We start from the raw sequence: 19,705 nt of genomic DNA, 5'->3' as shown, positions 1-19,705 counted from the left end.
TTTCCTTAGAGAGAATAATCCTTTTGCTAATAATTGAATTCTCTCTACCATACATGTCTTTCTTAGCATGTCCAGAATTAATGTCACTTCGTGACATTTTAACTACGTGATAATCTTCACATCATGAGAATCTCCTTAGACTTTAAATCAACCCTTAACAATTAACAAGGCTTTACTGAGTACTTACCATGTGCCTCCCACTGTGCCGAGCACTGTTAGGACACAACGATGTATAAGACATTTCCCTTCAATTAGAGGAGAGTATGGCCTACTTAGGGAGACTGATAAGATGACTGTTGAAAAATAATTAGAGGACATTTTCAGATGATTTATATGTGTTAAAGAAGAATAATGGCAATCACTACCACTCACTGGGTGCTTGCTGTATGCCAGGCTCCCACTTGGTCTCTTTAACATATTGTCTGGGCCTCTAGTTTCAAGGGCTGTAGGAACTGAGGGAGGGAGAGGGGAGTATCGACAAGAATGGTCTGAAAAGAAGGTGAGGGAGGCTGAGCTGACTTAAGAGAAAGGCTTAGGGGTGCCTGGGTGGCTCAGTTGGTTGAGCGTCCGACTTCAGCTTAGGTCATGATCTCGCAGTTTCTGAGTTCGAGGGCTGCATTAGACTCTGTGCTGACAGCTCAGAGCCTGGAGCCTGCTTTGGATTCTGTGTCTCCCTCTCCCTCCCCCTTCCCTGCTCATGCTCTGTCTCTCAAAAAATTAAGAGAAAGGCTTGGATCTAGAAAGGCACAGAAGATGCGGAAGGCAGTCTTGACAGGGAGGGCATCACCGTCACAGTATGGTTCCTGGGATTGTGCAGGGAGTTTCTTGCAGAGCCTGGGGCTTCAGAGTGGTAAGCAGTAGGGATTGCAAACTACCCCCAAATGTTCAGTCCTCTCTATCCATGCCCTTTGCCATGTGATTTGTAGTTTATCTCATCAGAGACAGACTCTACTTTCTATACCTTGAATAGAGGTTTACCTTGTGACTTGCTCTGTGACTTGCTCGCTCTTTCTGGGATCCCTGCCTGTTGCTATGGGAACGAGTCTGTGCTAGCCCTATGGATCATGAGAGACTGTGTGGAGCAGAGCTGAATCAGCCAAGCCTCCGTCATCCTGCACCAGCCAGCCCCACGCTGGCTGCAGGTTCAGGAGCGAGCGTAACCATAATGGCAATGATAGCTATCAGTTATGAATAAAAAGCAATCGAACAGTGAGTAAGACCTGTTTACCAAGGGGTTAGTTACAAAGGAAAAAAAATCCCCTTTGACGTATGTTTTCTACTGGCCTGCAGAGCACCAAACTCCCATTTATTTTTTCTTGCGTCACTGCTTTGTCCTTTCCTTCTCAGTTTCCTTTGCTGGTTCTTCCTCCTGATGATGGAGTGGCCAGAGTTAGTCCTCAGGCCTTCCCTCCAGTAGCTTATTAATTTCCCCAATCCACTTGGTTTTCAGTTCCAGGTATGTGCTGCCAACTCCAAATGCTATGTCTTTAGCCGAGATCTCTCTCCCAAAGTCCTATCCACTGCCTACTCATCACTTCCACTCAGAAGTCTAGGAAGCATCCTGGAGTCAGGATATCCAAAGCTAGGTTCCTGACCTCCCCTCCCATCCCTAGTCCGCCCAACCCTTTCCCATATCAGTTTGTCAAGAACGTGCTTCTTCTACCCTTGTCCCTCTACAGTCTGTTCTCAATTCAGCAGACTGACTGTTTTTCTTTATTTTTTAAAATTATTTTTAAATTTATTTATTAATTTGGGGGGAGGGCAGAGGGAGGGGGAGAGAGAGAGAATCCCAAGCAAGCTCCACACTGTCAGCATAGATCCCAACGTAGGGCTTGAACCCACAAACTGTGAGATCATGACCTGAGCCAAGATCAAGAGTCAGATGCTTAACTAACTGAGCCACCCAGCTGCCCTCAGACTGATTGTTTTAGGAAATGATCATGTCATTTTTTTTTTGTTCAAAACCCTGCAATGGCTTCCCGTTTTACTCAGAGTGAAACCGACATGCTTGCTCGGATGATCTGGCCTCTGTGACCACCCTGCCCTGTTTCTCCACTCCAGCTATCTGTCCTCCTTTTCTTTTTTTTCTTTAATGTTTATTTTTTATTTTTGAGAGAGAGAAACAGAGTGCAAATGGGGGGTGGGGACAGAGAGAGAGGGAGACACAGAATCCGAAGCAGGCTCTAGGCTCTGAGCTGTCAGCTCAGAGCCTGATGCAGGGCTCGAACTCACAAACCGAGAGATCATGACCTGAGTGGAAGTGGGATGCTTAACCGACTGAGCCACCCAGGCACCCCTGTCCTCCTTTTCACTCATACTTGCTAAAGCTGTCCCTTCCACTCAGAATTTTCTTCCTGAAGCACAGGCTTCTACTCTAGGACTGTAAAAACTGTCTCTTCACTTGACGACACTTTCTGTATATTTCTACATGATTAACATCCTCCCCGCCACCCCGTCCCCTGCATTCCAGTCTTTACTCAGATGAGGCACAGTAAGATGTAGCTAGAATGACAACTCCGTAAGTACAGGGACAGTTTTGGTCACTGAGGTTTTCCCAGTTCCAGTGCTTGTCCAACTGGCCTTCAACAAATATCAGTTAAATAGATGAATGCATGAAGATGTGATAAATATCCATGTTTGGGAAAAAAGGGGGGAAATCCAATCACCACAGATATATTAGGGTTCAAATCCTGTCTCTTCCACTTGGTGGCATGATATTTTGGATAAGTTGTTTAATGCCTCCGTGGTTCATTTTTTCCTCTATAAAATGGGGATAAATGACTACCTACATCACAGGGCTGTTATGAGGGCTCAAAGAGTGAATTTATATAAAATAATTAGAGTAATGCCCAGCACATTATAAATATTAAGCAAGCAGTGCATTTTATTATTATCAGTACTGATCTCCTGGATTTGGTGTAAGGATTGGATGAAATACTCTGTGTAAAGTTCTTAACACAGTAATGCTCAGTTGCTATTAATTCAATCGATGATGTAATTTCTGTGTTTTCAGGACAATTGTTTCTCCTCCCCAGAAAGTTGTTGAAAATAGCATTCCACTTTTAGGGTACAGTGTGTTTTTAAAATAGCCTTTCCTTTGCAGAAATCCTCAATATTCCCCACCTCCATACTATTTATTGATGTAGATAAGGTCTCCTTCCCAGGAACTTTCCTGGTTAATGGGTGTTGGACACTTTTCTTCTTGTACCATCCCATGAATATCAGATTTCTAACTAGCCACCATTTATTTCTCTCCTGATGGGGTAGTGAGTGTTTAACTGTAGAAGTTAACACCGACCAGTAAAGATCTCATGCTTAATAAGTCTTTTAAAAAGAGATTGGTAGAGGGGCGCCTGGGTAGCTCAGTTGGTTAAGCATCCATCGTCTGCTCAGGTCATGATCTTGTGGTCTGTGAGTTCGAGCCTCACGTGGTGCTCTGTGCTGATAGCTCAGAGCCTGGAGCCTGCTTTGGTTTCTTTGTGTGTGTCTCTCTCTGCCCCTCCTCTGCTCATGCTCTGTCTCTCTCTCAAAAATAAAACATTGTAAAAAAAAATTTTTTAAAGAGATTGGTAGTATTTTTTCATTATGGACAACTAGTCTTTTGAACCCTGGAAATTAGCTTAAATTGATAAAGGCATAACAATTGGCATTTTCTTAATGACTTTTACTTATACTGTTTAGTAAGCACAGTGGTTTACAACATATATTTGCTATCAGATTTTCTCCTGAGAGAGAAGGAAGGACCTTATTATGCTGCTAACATTCATTATTTCAGACATTATGCTGAGAGAGAGCAGAGAAGGCATTTGGGGGGAATTGCTTTTCTATAGGTCATTGGATCATCTAATTATTGTTCTTTGTTTCATTGATCAGTATGGACTCTATCTTTGCAGATATGAATGATTACTAAATTCAGTGAAAATAAGATTAAAAGCCTCACCAAGAACTAGAAGGATGATAATAGAAGATCTCATTTGGCTGCTCCTGGGAAGTTTCCCACTAACTGACTTGTCGGCTCTTTCACCCATGCCCCTCCCCAAATCTCCTGTATATTCTTTCTTCCCGGAAGAGCTGAGTCTATGATCTTTCAATTCCAGAAAATGATTTGTTATGCTAGCCTGATATTTACTACCGATGCTTGATATTTAAGACACTCATTTCCCCAGTCCCCTCATCAGCGTGGACAGTGCTGATAACCCTTCTAGAGGGTCCATGTCACCATGCACTGAACTGAGTTCACCAAAAGGATCCCGATTTTTAAGTCAAAGTGAATGCTAGAAATCCATTATGTGGCTACAAGTACCTGTTTGTTGAGAGTGTCATTATGTGAACACACTAGAATTCACAGAATTTTGCTGCTGAAGGGACTTTGAGCGTTCCCCTTTCTGTTATCTCTCACACCTTTGCTAATGTCTATATTGAAATTACCACTTCAACCAGATAGGAATGTGTGTTTTGGGGGTGGGGTGGGGTATGGAATATCCCAAGAAAAAAAAAGGCTAACCTCTTCATATATATGACAATGGATTTGGAGATTCTTGAATCTTCCAAAGGTTAGTATATAAATGTAGACTTTAACCTTCTTTTTTCCGGGAGTAAAAATCCAATTCTGTTAAAAACAGGTACATAAGCCACTGTGTGGTGAAAAGAGCCCTGAGCTAATCAGAAGACACAGGTTAATGGTTCTGGGTTTTTTTCATTTAACCAGGTATGTAACCCAAGGCAAGTCACTATATGTCCCCAGGATTCAGGGTAGGATAACATCAATTAGGATAGTTGAGACTCCTCAATTTAAAACTTTTAACACTATAATTTTTCTATAGTACTTGGATTTTTTGGTTCATGAACTTCTTCCAATGGCCACTGTAGGCAACCTACTTACCTCTGCAAGAAAAGATTTTGGGAAAATTCTTGCTAGACAGATAATCAGTACTGAAATAGAAGTTTAATATGTGGATATCAGGCTGTTGAACTTAAGTTTAGATTAGCCAGCATTATATTCATTCAAATGAAATACTCAGATTTTTTTTATGCATTCAGCTTTTAGTAGAAAGATGAAATATGCCAAGACAATTCAGATCAATGCGCCTTTCCTGAAATAACCATGGTTTGGAATCTGTGCACATCACGCTGGAGATAGTCTGCCTTCTACTGCCTCTTTCTCTCATCCTTTCTGTACAATGATCATAAAGGTTCAGACTCATGACCTCACATTACTGCAAGAGGCTCATACACCAAAAAAGTAAATTAAATAAAGTATGCGGAAAATACTCCATTTATTAAGAAAGGAAAGTCATTCAATATCTTAACAAACACATTCAAAGGAATGTTCTTAAGGGGAAAAAGGGTTATTTGGCAAAGCAATAAACCCATAAATATTTACTGCACATGAATTTTTTCTAGGTATGTCAAGGCATTTAGAAGTTGGAAATATGGCCTTATTCTCAAAATACTTTTTAGAATTTTTTTAATGTTTATTTATTTTTTAGAAAGAGACAGAGAGACAGAGTGCAAGAGGGGTAGTAGCAAAGGGAGAGGGAGACACAGAAACTGAAGCAGGTTCCAGGCTCCAAGCTACTAGCACAGAGCCTGATGCGGGGCTCAAACCCATGAACCGTGGGATCACGGCCTGAACTAAAATCAGACGCTTAACCGACTGAGCTACCCAGGCACCACCCCCCCCCCCAAATGTTTTTTTAAAACAGTGTGAGAGTAGGAAACACTAATTAATAGTAATTAGTAATGAGTAAAAATAGTAATGTTTATGGTTGCTGTGTTGAATTGATGACCATCATCTGTCCTAAATTACTTCTAGGTTGCTTTTCTGTGCCACAGAGCATACAAGGTTAGAAACTACATTTTTAAGACCCTTTTCAAACCAGAGTGCTGGATGCAAATTAGATTCCCTCAATGAGAGGAATTACATGAGATTTGGAAGGCAGAAGTTCAATAGCAGTCTTCAGATTGCTGTCACATTTCTTTTGGTTAGAAGCCAGTTGGTGGAGATGGGTTTTTCTGTAGCCACCTTGCAGTGTCCAGTCACTAATTTTGTGGGCATGGAAAGACAGCTAAGGAGGTGATAGCAATGTCTGCCAAAGATCTGAATTCCAGCTCTGCAGATAGGTATTGTGCCTCGTAATTCCCCTGGGGGGGCCTGTGTTGTGAATGTGTTAGCGATTTTTCCTCTGAAGGGCCAGTGAGGAGTTGTCGTTAGAGGTGCTCCTAGATGCTTAGCCTAAAGCCCATGCTGCTCATCCTTGGAACAATTCTGTGAGCACCAAATCTCTGCTTCTAAACCCTTTTCTACTTAAAAGAGCTAGAGTGGCAAGATTATACGGTAGGGTTTGATGGACGAGGCTGAACCCTGAAGGGTAGGTTGGTGAACATCAGATAATTCTCTGAAAAGTTTGGGTAAGATTTAAGTGTAGATTCACACTTGCACATTAAATATGCAATAATGATTTGAATTTTGCATCAGCCTGAAGATTATAAGACCGTGGAAGATCCTGAGAGCCACTGCTTTTAGACTCTTTGTTTTACTAACTTTAATTTAAACAGATTCTTAATTTTCCAGGCTCCAATGCATGAAATGATCCCCCAAAGAGCAGTTTCTGTTGGTTTAGCCCCAGACCTTTACAGTAAATTAAGAGTGATCAAAAATGTTTTCCAGATAGTTTATGGATAATGTTAGGCCAGCAAAATCCAGCAAATTAGCCTTAAGGATAAAAATTCTCCTGACCTCTTGCACCAAAGTATTATAAGGACTGTAGTTTGGTTTTGTGGCTTTAAGGCTGCAAATCACAAAAGGTCAAATTCGGAAGCTGTGCTGGGGGGATTCTAGGAATGCCGTTTACGTTGACGGAAACCTCAGTCATGTTGGGAAACTCCAGTGTGATACTTTCATCTTCTTCTCCTGGACTCCTGGAAAATTTCCTTGTTCCATGAGGTTAACCACTCCAAAACAACCTGGTCTTTTACTGGCCTAGTTTCTTAGTGATGGAAAGCCTGTGTCCTTGGCCCCTTCTCCATGAGGGATCAAGTGACAAGCATTCCTTCTTTCTGTTCTTCCCAGTGGCCAACCTCCCCTGGCCTGATCTCTCTGGCATGGTTTCCCACTTGATATGAAGCCACAAAGGACAGTATCTTCGTTATCTGCTTCTGAGAGCAGGATTTATGGGGTAGCTCTGCCTCTAAACCTCAGGCCATTTACACAGCAATGACCACAGAGCACATCAGATTAACTAAGATCAGGACAGGCCTAAAATGTCTCTCCATTTACTTGGGCCTTGACAGTGGGTTGAGGTACAGGAAGTAGTTTCCTCCAGGAATTGCCAAAGAATCAACAGATCTTCCCTGTTCAGTCTTTTTAGAAAACCCAACAAGTGTCCATCCTTTGTCATTTATAATAGAATCATTAAGTCTCAATTAATGGAACCATTAGGAGATTTTAAATGGAATGTTAAGGCAAAGGAGACAGAATGTAGTAGTGGCTAACCCTATGAAATTGTTAACATGAGTCCTCACTTTCCAGGCTGGTCACTCCAGGGGCTTCCAACCCTAAGTGGAAACGGAGTGTGATAAGTAGATGATGGAGAGTCCATTCTCTTTCTTCCGAAACTAACTTTAGGGTACCTTTTTACAAACCATGAAAGAATCACATTACTAGCATCAGAAGACACTCCAGAGGATGGTAGTTTGCAACCTAAACTAGATGTTTTTACTCTACTGATTGGAAGGGTCGTTGAATCTTACTGTGCCAAGGGGACTTCTTCCTGCCCTTCCAAATATTCTACTTTTTTCAACTTCTCACTCCTTCCTACCTGGTAGAATCAATGCATGACTGTGAGTAAATGGTCAGACCTTGAACCTTCTCTGAATGTTTACCACGTCTTTGTGTAGAAAAAAGTGTTTGGTCTCGTGCATAGGTGGCTTTTAAGATTGGCAGAGAAAGGAACGAGAAGGCTCAATGCTTTGACATATGACCCTACACATGGGTGTATTAGATCTTCTTAGAAAAAGTCATTCCTTTAACATATAACTTGTCTCCACATTAAATACAAGTTGACTCCCAGATAGTGAATGGTTTGTGTTGTTATCATTTCAACCCTGGCATGAATCCAAAATACAATTTTAGGTTTTTGTTCAGGCTTACAAGAGAGCATAAGGCACTAGATGCTTACAGATTGAGAGATTGAAGGACGGTAGGTAGGCATATGCATGTTGGAGAGGCTGGGCTCCTTAAAACACAAAGAAACAAGAAACTTTCTAAGTTTGTGGAACTTAGATTGGGTCACTTAGCAATATTGTTAGTGTTTATTTGCTTTGTCTTGTTTTCTGATGACCTATAAAAGGAATCTCCAATTACTGAAAAATAACCCATTCTCTAATCTCTCCAGAAATTCGAGGAACATTCTTTTTGTTCCTCGTTGCTGGAGGAGAATGGAGGAGAACACTCTTTTTGCTCCTCCTTGCTGGAGATCAACCTTCAGTGAATGAAATTTCTCCTATTTCCTAATGATGAGGAGAGTGAAAGTCTCAATAGGAAGCGAAAAATGCAAGTTTAAAAAATGGAAGAGAGGAAAAAGAACGAAGAGCATCTTAAAGACGAATACATACAGTGAGGCCACATCGCTAAATAAAGAAAAAGAAAAGGATTTTGAGCTGTATAGTCTTTCCTAAACTAAAAAATGTATGGCAACAACCTTGTTTTTTTAAGAGTTAAATTATTTTAAATATTTTTCCTACAATATTTGCTCTAGTAAACTTATTATAAAAGACAAACAGTATGTGTTTGTGGCTCAGTCATTTACAAGTTTTTCCCTATTACTTCGAAGATTTTTATGTGAGAAGAAATTTGGAGTTCTAAAGCTAATTGGATTTGGCAGAGAGAAGGTTATCATATTGGAAATATTAAAGGTAATGCTAATTTTCATGTGGAGTATGGGGATTTACCGAGGTGAAATGTAAACACCAGGAAATCCCAGAGATCACAGCTTGCGGGGCAGAAACATTTCATGTTTGTTAAATTAAGAAATGGCATTTGACATTGAGTTTTTCCTCCTTAGCTCACAAGCTGCTGACTTAAGTCTGTACTAATTGAGGGTTTTGTTTGGCTCAAAATTATAGACTCTTAAACAAAAGGCACAAATGTCCATATATTACACGCCATTCCTAATTATAAAATACAAATGACAGTACCAAATTGGCTCCATTTTCCAGTCCAGATACCACATGTGGTAAGTTCAATAAAGACAAAATGTATCGAATGTACTAGAAATATAAAACTGTCATTCATCCAATATGCTTCATACATTTCATCTTTGAATTTCTTATCATACGTTTACACTATCTGAAATGAAGCCAATTTCATATTTATTCCATTTGACTAGAATGTGACCCTTTCTGAACCTGGAAGACCTCTGGGATTTTGTGACATTGAAAATTGTAGCATTGGCAGAAACATTTTATTCTTTTACTACAGCTCCTTCCTGGAGAGGTTATTAAACTCAGTGAGCGTGCCTCTGTTAGATCTATGGACTAGGAGATCAGACGCAGTCCTCTGCTCTTTGGAGTAAAGCATGAAAGGTGACTTTTAGCTCCCTTCTGAAGGAGGGTTCAGTCACCTACACACAGCACCAGACCTCCCAACCCCTCCTTAACTGGTATCAGTAATTCTCTGCTCTTGTGTTGTTATAATGGACTATGAAGACATAAGGAGAGACTATCAGAATCAATCGGAGAACGACTTATTTTCAGAATGCCATGTCCCGATCTGTTCTGTGTTATATGGGCTAAAATAAAAATGGGAAAGGATTTCACTGACGGTTATTCATGTATGGATCTATACCTTATCCTTCTCTAGAAAAATATTAAGTTTCTTTCAAGAATACAGTGGAAGAGGGGCACCTGAGTGGCTCATACCGTTAAGCTTCTGACTTCAGCTCAGGTCATGATCTCACAGTTTGTGAGTTCAGGTCCAGTGTCGGGCTCTGTGCTGACAGCTCAGAGCCTGGAGCCTGCTTCGGATTCTGTGTCTCCCTCTCTGTCTGCCCCTCCCCCGTTCATGCGCTGTCTCGCTCTGTCTGTCAAAAATAAGTAAACGTTAAAAAAATTTAAAGAATACAACAGAAGAGAAAATACACGAAGACAGAACTAACTGGCATTTAAGTGTTTCTTTCTTTGTTTGAAAAGGCGTACATCAAGAAGTCAAAGTTCTGGAGTGGTCATCAAGTTTCTCTGTTTTTAGAGGAGAAATTCATCACTTTATCATTTCCTTCCACCTGATACCTTCTCTAGTTGAGGCCTGTCTTCAGAAATCAGTAATGCTGAATTTCTCTTCCTGACATGGCTCTGTAGCTCTCTCCTCTCAGTCCTGTCAAGGATGTAAGTCCTAGGTTCTGAGAGTAAGGACAGGTATTTGAAAACCTCTAGTCCAGTTTCCTCGTTGTACCCACATGAGGAAACCTAGGCTTAAGAATGTTCAAGGGCATCTGGGTGGTTCAGTTGGTTAAGCATGTGACCCTTGATTTGGGCTCAGGTCATGATCTCACGGTTTGTGAGATTGAGCCCCAGGTTGGGCTTCACGGTGAGCATGGAGACTGCTTTGGATTCTCTTTTGCGCTCTCTGCCCTCCTCACCACTCGTTCTCTCTCTCTCTCAAAATAAGTAATTAAACATTAAGAAAAAAGAATGTTCAAATGACTAGTCCAAGTTTACTCAGCCACCTAGTAACAAAGACAAAACCAGATATCACAGAACCTCTTTCCAATGTTCCCTGCATTTCTACCTACCCTATGTTATTTCTTTTGGTTCTCTAAATTTTCTGCATATTCAGTTTATTCCTTTTAGAGATCTGTAAGCATGAAGGGATATTTTCATAAGTCATGAATCCCAGTAGATTCAACTCAAGCTTTATGTTTAACATGATCTCAGTGTTCTCAAGGACCTCATTCAGTTCAGTAGTTTGTTTGTTTTGTTTGCTTATATCATCTTTGATTATTAGACATCTGTCCTCTGCTTGCATTATTACAATGTCAGAGAATGCTTGAATTTCTGAGATAGGCCACCCGATTACCAAGCGGTACTACTTCTGTAAATAACTCTGTATTATTTTGAGCAAATATGCCAACCTATAATTTCCATCAACTGGCCAAGGTTTTTTTCCCAATAAAAAGAAAATGGCGCACTTCCCTACCATCACAATAGAGGAGCAGATCTTTTCCCCTGAGTCTTGAATCTTTGAAATTTAATAAGGCACTTCCATCCCAGAGAGCATTCCAAAAGAAATCCCAAACCTAAGACATCTCTTCTGTTCCTTTGAGATTGACAGTTGCCATGGGAATGGGGAGGGGGGGTGCTGTCCTCAGGCACTCCATGATTTCATCCCAGTACAGCTCCTGCTGGGACACAAGTGCCTGCTAAGATTTTTATAGAGGTCGATCAGCTGGGCCTAACAGAGGAAGTGCTAGGTCCCTTCGCACCAGAGCAAGGGAACATGATTTATTTAGTGCTTATTGAGTGGCTCTAACATCCCTGCCTTGCCTCCCTCCCAGAAAAACGCAGAAATTCTGATTTTATTATAACTCCAGTCACCGGATTTCAGTCAGAACTCTTGGGTGGATTTCAATAGTTTATAATTAAAAGAAGAGAGCAGTCCAATAAACCCTTGGCTGGTCAAGTACCCATCGGTCCAAGTGGATGCATCTAAAGTGCAGGTCATACTCCAAATGTTACGCTTTTGATTTTTCTGTGCTGTAAACATGAGAAAGCTGCTCAAACTGGCTTCAACAGGATCTTCAGAGTGACTCATCCAGTGTTGGGAATTTCAGCTGAGAATACAGTTAGTGCAGTAAGCTATTTTGCAAACTAATGAGAAACCTGACTCTGTCTTTAGAGGGAGACACCACCCAGAAGACAACTCAGCCATATTGTATACAAAGGGGAGACTGACAGCCTGAAACAGGCAGCCAGGAGCCACCTAATGCGAAATCCAAGGCTGGATTTTGTATTGACCTTGGAGTGGGGCAGGGAAGAACATTCCTTATAGTGAAAGCTCCATCTCCAGAGACTCTGGGCCACTCTAGGGAAGACTCAGACCCATCCATCATCGTTATTTTGTCAGGAAATAGGAAAATTGAACCTATGTTAGTTAAGTCCTTAAATAGGCTTAGCAATACCTTTGCCAGTTTATAGGCAGAACATTAGCTTGCATCATCAAAGTCAATATTTTGCCTAGGTATGTTTGATTATATGGATGTGGTCAAGCAATAGACCATTTCAGAGTTTCTTGGGTGGCTCAGTCGGTTAAATGTCCAACTTCAGCTCAGGTCATGATCTCACAGTTCACGGGTTCAAGCCCTATGCCGGACTCTGTGCTGATAGCTCAGAGCCTGGAGCCTGCTTTGGATTCTGTGTCTCCTTCTCTCTCTGGCCGTCCTGTTCATGCTCTGTCTCTCTCTGTCAAAAATAAATAAATGTTAGAAAAAAGAAAGAAAGAAATAGACCATTTCTAAGACACTTCTCAAATACATTCTTACATAAGAAAGCATCATCTTCCAGAGGGACAGTGCTTGGTAGCTCTAGTTAATTCCCTGGAAACTTCAGAGTGCCCAGTCAATAGTCATTATTCTTAAGTAATAGGGAAATTTGTCATTGTAGAAATTTGTCATTGTCAGAAATTTCCTGAAAACCAGTATATTACCAGCCAGTCCCTTACCATTAGGCTGCTGCAGGATGTCTGTGATGTGCATATCATATTATGAGTAAGGCTTTTTAAAGTTTATTAGGAATCATTTAAGATATAAAGAAAGATATATAATACAATGAACAAAAATACACTGAATTCTTAGTCTGTTATCCAATATAAGAAATAAAAAATGATGCATAAAATTAAAGTCTGTCTGTATTACCCCCAGTCTTATCTCCCCAGGCCTCTGAAAGTATCTCTGTCCTAAATTACATGCTTTTTATCCTCAAGCATTTCTTTGAGTAAAATTAGTATATACTATTAACTTGAATGTTTATAAACTTCATATAAATGATTTTTTGCTCATATTTTTCTGTAATTTGCTTTTTCCACTCAACATCATATATAAAGATTCCTGCACATTGATAGATATAGTTTCAGTCCATTAGTTTTCATTTGTGATTAGTATTTCATTTATTCTTCCATTCTTTTATCAACAGATATGTTGGTGGATTTCATCTTTGTTAAAGAATGTATACTTTCAACTTTATAAGACATTGTCAAATTGTTCATGATGGTGTTTATACTAATATATTCTCATATATACTCATACTCATATATTATACAATACATACTAATATACACTCATATATGCATTCCAGTTTCCATCATTTCATATCTTTACTAACATCTGCTATTTGTCAACCTATTAAAGATATTGCCAGTCTGTTATTTCATTATGGTTTTAATACCCGCTTCTCTGATTTCAGGTGAGGGAGGTTAAGCATGTTTTTGATAAGGTTTACATCTTCTGTACCAAATTTGCTTTCCTTATGTCATTCTCCATTTCTTAAATACTGCTCTCTCTTTTACACACACACACACACACACACACACACACACACACACACACATTCACACACCACTACTTTCTACTGGTATGTATGTTCTACAAGGCAGAAACATAGGTGTATCCTCAATTCTTAGCTTAAGGTCCAGCCCAAATAAGGTGCTTAGTAAATATTTTCTGAATGAATGAATTTGTGTTTTTCAATTTTAAATTCAATGCAGGCCCTGATAACAGAAATTAACAACTACCTAGTCTATCTGACTATAGAGACTTTCTGCTGCTTATCCATTCTACACTCCAGGATGTTTCTGAAATACAACATTCATTTTGTCACTTCCATGTTTAAAAGTCTTCCATGGCTCCCTGTTGCTAAGCAGAACAGGGTCAAACTCTCATGCTGATAGTCAAGGCCTTTCCTCAAATGGAGCCTTTTGTCAGTTCTAATTTATTTCTCATTATGGCTCCAATCTGAGCCCTCTGTTCTAAGAAAGTTGGTCCCCCTGCTTCTTCTCATGAGACAACTTAGTGTTTATAAGGATATCCTTTATACGAATAACTTTATAAAGGTTACCTTTAGAACCTCCAGAATTTTGTGCATGTGGAAAATGCTGTACATGTTTACTAGCCTGTAGGAACTTTGAAGGGCCTAGTCTTTATCTTCCATACCTGGGACACAGTAGGAATAGCTGTTGGTTTTTAGGTGAATGGATTTTTTTTTCTTGGTCTCCTTTGGTAAATCGAACACACAACATAAACCAAGAACTCAACTCTAGCACAAAACTGACTAAATGAATGTCAAAACCTATCTAGGGATTAACATCACAATTTTCATGATGGAAACACACAATAGGTAGGTGCCAGGCACTGTGCTGGTTAATATTTCCTTGTACTCAAAGATAAATTTTGTCAGTTCTCTGTCCTGAAGGGACTTAGAGTATAAAAGGGAAAACAAATATTAAATATTATAATATCTACCTCTACCACTGCCTCCACTAGCAAAGTTGTGGGAAAACTTACCCTTCCTAGGCTAGAAAAGAAAACATGATCTTCAAGATGGTACCTGGAAGTCATTCTCTCACCTTATAAGGGTCATCTATTTTATTTCAGAAAATGATAAGTTCCCTGTGAAATAAGACTCAGAAAGGACTAACTACTAATAGCTGAGAACATACCTTCCCTTCCTTCTTTTATTGACTAAACCCTCAGAACACTTGTAAGGCAGGAAAGGCCACGGATATCAGAAGATTCATAAAGGTCTGAAGCCAGTGTAGGATCTAGAGTCCAATCTGTTTCTTCCTTTTCCTTTATTTTCTATTGGCGTGTGCCCAACATAGCCTTCTTGCGCTTAAAAGCAGATAGTCTAAGATAAGGGAAAAAATAAAGTAGTCAGCAGAAAACTGAGGTTCTTATTTTGTTCTACCCACTAACACAAAGGAGAAATGAGGAAATTGCACTGCACACTCTCACAAGTATATCTAGCTTTAACCGCCTGTGTCTTGACTCTAAAGTCAGAAGTGTCTTTGGTGTGCATTATATTTATTGGCAGATCCTATGTCTTTAAGAGTTTCTACATGTTTATTTCAAGTTTTGAAGGTACAAGTTATTCTCAGAATTTAGATAGTAGCTGAAAGCACTAAAAACATAACTTTTAATAACCACCCTGAATACTTGGTAGAATTTCAAAGTTTCTAATAATTTCAAAGTAAAACACTTGGGTTTTCCTGTAGCCTGTATTTTAAAACAGCAAATGGCTGTTTGTGAGGTAAAATCCAAGGGGAGAATAAACATCCCCTTACTATAAAAATGTCTTTCCATTTAGCTTACATTCTGTTCAAAATTCTGAACTATACATCAAAATCCTAAATGTGGTTAAAATTGAAAAGACAAGAAATAACAAGAGTGTTGGCAAGGGTGTGGAGAAAAAGGAACTTTCATCCACTGTTGGTGGGAATTAAAACTGGTATAATCACTGTAGAAAATAGTATGGAGTTTCCTCAAAAGACTAAAAATAGAAATACCATATGATCCAGTAATTCTACTACTGGTATTTACTCAAAGACAACAAAAACACTAATTCAAAAAGATAGATGCACCCCTATGTTTATTGCAGCATTATTTACAATAACCAAGATAATGGAAGCAACCTAAGTGTTCATCAGTAGATGAAAGGATAAGGAAGACACACACACACACACACACACACACACACACACACAGGAATATTATGCAGCCATAAAAAAGGATGGCTCTTGCCATATGTGACAACATGGATGGACATAGAGGGTATTATGTTAAGTGAAATAAGTCAGACTGAGAAAGACAAATACCATGATTTCACTCATATGTGGAATAAAAAAAACCCACAACAAATGAGTAAATAAATAAAAAGCAGAGACCTATAAATATAGACAACAAACTGATTTTTGCCAGAGAGAGGGCAGGTGGGAGATAAGCAAAATGGGTGAAGGGGAATGGGATATACAGTTATGGAATATATCCCATATATTCCAATATGAATATATTCCAGTTATGGAATGAATAAGCCACAGGAATAAAAGGCATAGCATAGAAAATATAGTCAGTGGTATCATAATAGCATTGTATGGTGACAGACGGTGGCTACATTCATGGTGAGCATAACATAATATATACAGAAGTTGAATCATTATGTTGTATACCTGAAACTTGTGTAACATTGTGAGTCAACTATACTCAAAAATTTTTTTTTTGTAGTTCAAATGATTCCCCTGAACAATTCCATTTATGTCATTTCTTTCCTATTTTTAAATTCTCTTTTGCTTATTTGGAGGGAAGTTGCATTCTTGCTAATTACATATTTCAATTACTGTTGTGACTATATAAGACATGCCCATATTTACTGAATAAGAACATAATAAATACAAATAAAAAGAAAGGTGCTGAATGTCCTTGATAAATGTTATCTGGAAGAAGAAATCTTAATTGTCCGTCATTATTGAAAATATTATTAAGCAATCTTAAAAGGCCCCAGACTCTGAGAGAATGAAACAGAGAAGTAATTACTTTTTATTTATAATGGGTATAAGAAGAAAGACCAGTTGTTTTCTGGAAAGCACCAGCATAGATAAGGTGTAAAGTACGTGTGAAGGTCACTAAGTGGTTTAAACACACAAAGATTTAACTCTTCTAAATAAAAGAGGGCGGTATGGAGGCCTCCAGAAATCATCTGAAACCAAAATACCTCTTGTGTCTGCTCTGCCACTGTAGGCTTCAGCTGTCAAGTTTACACCCCAGACTCTCAAGAGAAGAAAGAAGGAAGGGAAAAAAAGGCCCACGTCTACACTGGGCTGACTCCCTTTAAAGAGACTTCTCAGCTGTCCCACACCATAATTCTGCTTTCATCTCACTAGTCCGAACTCAGTGTCAAAGTCACCTCTAACTGCAAAAGAGGCTTGGAAGTGCAGTGCTTCAGCTGGGTATGTTATGTTCTGCAATAAAACCGGGGTTCTGTTATTAAGGAGAGGGGGGATACTTGATCCTGGGTAGGTGACTAGCAGTCTCTGCTTTAGTAACCTAATGGGGATGTAAGCAAATGGAACGTTAGGAAGGAGGAGGCAGTACATGAAATTGGACTATAGCTTTTCATACATCACAAGTTTATGTGGTCTAAATACTATTGCTGGTGGGTCATTGAGACTTCTAGAGTTATCTATAGTACTATAATGAGCAACCAAAGGATAAGAAAAAGTCATCATTTCCTCTCTTGGTCTCAATTTATTTACCTAAAAAAATGAAAGAATTTATTATATCAGTAGTTTTCAAACTTTGTCTCAGCAGCAGAATTCTTTTTTTCTCACATTATTTTATGCAGATTCCCAGGTAAGACTGATGAACAGGAAAACCTAGGCATCTGAAATGGGAGTCATGAGCTGGTCGCTCCATACCATGGTCTTTCCTTTGTTCTCCACCATGGCCTCTGAGATACCCGAGAGCTGAAGTATGACAGTGTGAAATCCACTGGTCTTGCTTTTTGACTTGAACATTTCAGGGTTTGATGACTCAGACCAAAAAAGGGGTTTTGTCCATAAGCCTTCCTCTTTCCCTTCTGCATCCTACTAACAAATAATCTGGGGAGAAAATTTCTGTTTTTATTTCTCATTTGGGAAGAAAGTAAGATTCTTATTTTTATTTCTATTTGAAGAAAAAATACAACAAATAAAATTCTTATTTTTTAATTTCTATTTTGGGGAGAAAACTCGGGAAGCCTTCTAATATCTGATGACTTTTTGCACAAAATTTAAAATGTGGCCCTGTTCACAGGGCTTCTTTGGAATTCTTTACAAGTACAGATGTACATGTTGTATGGCTCTCATACACTGATATTTATTAGACTAGATAAGTAGCTAAATTTGATGTGCATGTTGTTAGGGTTTTTTTTTTCCCTAATAATGTTTCCCTCCATGAAGTGTTAACTTCTAAAGACCACAAAAGCATGTTCCAGATAATCTATGTCCAATCACCCCTGATTTTCTATACATTTCTTAGTTAATGCTTGGATTCCCTCCAAAAGTGATATTGAAAGGAGAAATTTGACTATATTCCATGTAGTCAATTTCATAAAGTCATGGAGACGGAGAAGATGTTTTCCTACAGGAATTTTAGCAAAAGTGTTGGAGTTTAAATTTCATGTGTGGCTTTTCCTTTATGAGGATTAGCTGCTGTGCAAGTCTGAAAAAAATGCTAGGGAGAAGTAAAATTATAGATAGAGATAGTGTAAAACCAAGGGTGGCTTTGAATCACACTTAATAGGAATATAGAACTCTTTACACTTTCCAAGTTTTCCCCATTCCATCGAGACTCTTAAACTGAAATAATAATCTCTTTTCCCCTTTAAATAATTCTTGTCCTACTTTTAAGACTACTAGGGGAATAAAATAAAACACATGCAAAACTTAACATCAGCATTACTAAAACATATGTAACAGCATGTAGAAACTCCACAGACCTTGTAAAAACCCATTTAAGACCACAGAGAAAATCACCTAAAATACAGACCAAAATGTATTTGAATGGAGAGCATGGTTTGGAGGGCAGGAAACTTAGAATTTACTTTCAGCTTTTTCATTGCCCAAATCTCTGCCTACTGTGTAATCATTCTTATCTACCTAAACTGTCATCTCACCCTTCATATAATTGAGTGACAGTTTTCTCTTGTCTTCCAGAGATATTGGGAATGTTATGGTCATTTTCCTAATAGTCTTATGTCAAATGAGGGAAGGTGGCTAAATAACCCAACCCATTACTGCTGTTGCAAAGTCTAATAAAATACAAGACAGTATGGCTCTCATAGACTCATGGACCTGGCATTAGACCTAAAGTCATTTACAAAACACACAAGTTTATAATTATCTGCTACTCTCCCTGCGTTCATAGTTCTATGGCCAGATTCCCTTTGGTCGATCTAGATCATTTAATCTTCCCTTTACCCTTGACTACCAAGCATTATCTCCTTCATATTTAACCAGAAGTTTAAAAGCAAGAACTTATACATGTGATGGATTTCCTTCTATTCTAAAATCTAATGGATTCCCCTCGTGAGAGCTCAATGTGGTAGGAAATGAGGTGCTACAAATCAGTGGGCTTTAAGATTTCTCTTTTCAATGTTTAGGTCACTGGGGCCCTTTCTTTCTCTATTCTAATAGTTCCAAGCAGCCAAAGAGTCCCTAGTCCTTGACCTTAAACTTTGGGCTTGGATCCACAATCTTCGGAACTGGGAGTCAGCCCAAGTATAGCTCTTATCTGGCTGCAGCCCAAAAGTTTGGTAAAACTCCTAGATACAAAATATCCATAAACAAACAAAATTAACTAATACATTATTTTCGTGCCATTTGAATTTAAATCAGAGCAATTATTTTTTAAAAGGCACAAAAAAGTATTAAAGAATTTTCTAATTTGCAAAAAGATATTCTTTAGTAACGTGATGCTTCTTAGGGAAACTGGGTTAGGTCTTAGGGAAAATTTTGTATGACCTCCCATTAAATGAGGTTCTGCAATCACCCTTGACAACTCCACTATGTCAGGTTGTGGCCAGGGACAACCTCATGGTCATGCAACCTGTGCAGTCTCCCAGAACCCCATGTTTAGAAGGGCTCCATGCTTGGTTGAATGCCCTGGCATAGTCAGTCTTCTTG

At 39.1% G+C, this 19,705-nt stretch overlaps 1 long non-coding RNA gene across 2 annotated transcripts in view; it reads left to right on the top strand.

The window, feature by feature from the left end:
* The window catches only part of LOC122217488, a 233,581-nt gene that overhangs the window by 194,253 nt on the left and 19,623 nt on the right, over positions 1–19,705 (top strand). For both annotated transcript variants that reach the window (XR_006201546.1, XR_006201545.1), the window contains exon 5: positions 16,782–16,990. This is a non-coding gene — a long non-coding RNA (uncharacterized LOC122217488). The remainder of the gene's footprint in view (positions 1–16,781; positions 16,991–19,705) is intronic.

The sequence above is a fragment of the Panthera leo genome, chromosome B1 (assembly GCF_018350215.1).
Source record: "Panthera leo isolate Ple1 chromosome B1, P.leo_Ple1_pat1.1, whole genome shotgun sequence".
NCBI lineage: Eukaryota > Metazoa > Chordata > Mammalia > Carnivora > Felidae > Panthera > Panthera leo.
Note: the sequence above shows the minus strand (reverse complement) of the source record. Positions and strands in the feature narration are given on the sequence as shown.